Genomic DNA, 2,926 nt, shown 5'->3' with positions numbered 1-2,926 from the left:
TAATTTTTTGTTACCGATTTTTTAGAAACCGCCGGTTCCAAAATTTTTCAAATTTTTTGGGAAATAATTGTTCAAATCTTAAACAATTATATATAAAATAGGGGTAGAAAGAACTAAAGAATGTAATAAAATTAGAAAAATTGTTAATATTAAAAGGGTTGCCGATTTCTGTTTAAAAAAAGTGTACGTGAAAATAAAATAAAATAAAATTAAAGAGAAATAATTAGTAGCCTTACAGATATTTCAGGCATTTCTTTTATAATTTATATTTCTTTATAATTTACGAAGCTAAATTTCCGCCTCTGAGAGTACACGTAACAGCGTATGTCTCTCACTTGAATTCCTGTGCTATCTTTCATCCGCTAATTTTACACTCATCGTGAGATAAGTCATATGTGACAACAAGGGGATTAAAGGGAGACGGGGGTGGGCTTTAAGATTTTAAATGATTCAGAGGCTCTGCTCTTTTTGCCTCGCTTAGCGCACACGTTTGGCACGCACCGCGACTGTCCGATCGTAACTATCGTGGCTCTTCTGGCATGCCGACGTCGGTCACCCACGCCCGTGGAATAAGAGCGTTCTAATGACGCGCGATCACCCGTAATGATTTTACGTAATTATCGAGCGAGCAATCGGGCCTTGAGCGTTAGATAAGCGCCGCATGAATGAAAACTCGTAAATGGAAATATATCTAGTATCGAAAAATAATATTTTAATACAAATATATATACAAATAATATTTTAATTATACAAATATATATTATTAATAAAAATATATCTGGTATTAAGAAGTTAAAATATATAAGTTAAATTTTAGTAAATAATGTGAATATATATATATATATATATTTATTTTACATGAAAAAATACGTGGGTGTCAATTTTACTAATTTTTTGTTCATTTTTTTTCTTCTTTTATAAAAAAAAATTTAACTACAAAGATAACAAATAAAAAATGTTCGCGCAAAATTAAATAAAATTTCGAAAAAATATTTCATATAATTAGTTTTACATATATTTATTTGTACATTTATTCATTTTTATTTGAATTGAATTTGTTTCCACACACAAAAAAGATCTTTTTATTTTCGAATAAAACAATTGTTTTTAATTTCCTGAATTTATAAAGTTATGGACTTTCAACCTTCTGACATCGAACTAATCGAATGGAATTTTATGTTCTACAACCACAAATCTGCATTTTATGTTTTATCCACTCTCATCGATTATCACGTCCGGTTGACGGAAGACGGGACTCATTAGTTTCTCAATCGACCTTACGACGAATCATCGTCCTCCGCGCGTTTTCTTCCCGTCATTAATGAAGACTGGAAGAAATCCAATTTCTCCGCGAGAAAATTGCTGCACTGCATTAAATCGTTGCATCTTGTAATCACATGATGGATGCAGAGAGAAACGCTGCGATTTGCGTCAGAATACACTCTGAAAAATTAGGATATTATGCTAGAATTATATTATCTAATTTATAAAATTTGAAATTATATATAATACTTGACGATTAATATAATACTTTACGATTAATATAAAAGTTTGGGAAGATTATAAAAATAAAATATTGGAAAATCCTTTTCGGTGATTATGTTGATTATGACTATTTTCTTCTAATTATTAAAATAAAAAACAAAATTTTGGAACTATCTTTATAAAATAAAGAAAAAGTACTTTTTAAAAGTTTTTTTTACTCTTGTACACAAATATCGAAATTTAACATCTTTGAAATAATATGTTAATTAACATTATTTTACTATTAACATTGTAATAGAAAAAACTTTATTTAAAAAGATAATCATAAAACAATCTTTTATCTTACCTTATACGTTTCTTGGATTTCATAAATGTCACAATAATATTTTCTCGCTGACGTCGATAAGAATCTGTTTATACTGCTTTGCCGTATACGTCTTTCGATTGGCGTCTATTTCGATGCACTTGGGCGCATCGTGTCGATCGGGACGATGACGGCATGGAATTCGGTTTATAGCGCTGCCTGGCAAACGTAAATATTATTTCCGCGGCGGTTTTACGTGGAAAACGCCAAGGCCCGCCGCGACCACTGCGCGTGTACGAATTCGTTTACGTTCTGGAGCCCGCTTGAAGGGACTACAGATCAAATTAATAAGAACAAACGATTACGAACGAACATTTACAGATTCAACGAGCGCTTGTAGCGATCGCTTTCCCTTTGATGTAACCCGAAAAGAGATAGAAACATTCGTCGATCGTATAAATCTGGGCTCGTTCATACTCGCGGCGAGTCATCCATGCATGTTCATTGAAGCTAGCGCGTTCGTTCGCGTTCGTTCGCGCTCTCCACTCGGTTCACTTGAAGAGAAAAGTAGCTTCGTCATTTAACCCGTTGATCGCATATATATGTATAAAAATGCTATAGGCGCCCAAGTCTTAGATACCTCGATCTTTTTTTTTACAATCTTTATTGTGGTTCCACGCATTCTCTTCGCGGATATTTGTGTCCGGATATCAATCAAATGTCTACAATATAGTTCACCAGCGATTTTTTGTAAAAAGAGAAAAAAGAAATTAGAACCGCAATAAAGAGAAAATTAAAAATTTTTTTCTTACATTTAGAAAAAATAAAGGCAAAGTTTTGAACTTTATTTTATTTATGTTAAATTTGTTGAAATATATGTGCGAACTACGATTATCATTTAATATTCTAACGTATGTCTTATTTTATTTATTTGATAACAGTTTTAAAAAATGTTTTAAGTTATACAAGTATAAAACAAAATATTCTAAAGTATTTGAAAATAATATATAAAATAAAAAAATAAGAGAGAGAATCAGAGTAAACAAAAAAATTATTTGTCTATTATATATTATATATATAATTATTTTAGGAAATAATTCAAAAAATTATTTTAATCTTAATAGTTTAATAGCTTGG

This window comes from Temnothorax curvispinosus, unplaced genomic scaffold, assembly GCF_003070985.1.
Source record: "Temnothorax curvispinosus isolate PA1 unplaced genomic scaffold, ASM307098v1 QBEX01010663.1, whole genome shotgun sequence".
In the NCBI taxonomy this organism is placed as follows: domain Eukaryota; kingdom Metazoa; phylum Arthropoda; class Insecta; order Hymenoptera; family Formicidae; genus Temnothorax; species Temnothorax curvispinosus.
The sequence above is the reverse complement of the archived record's forward strand: the minus strand, read 5'-3'. Positions refer to the sequence as shown.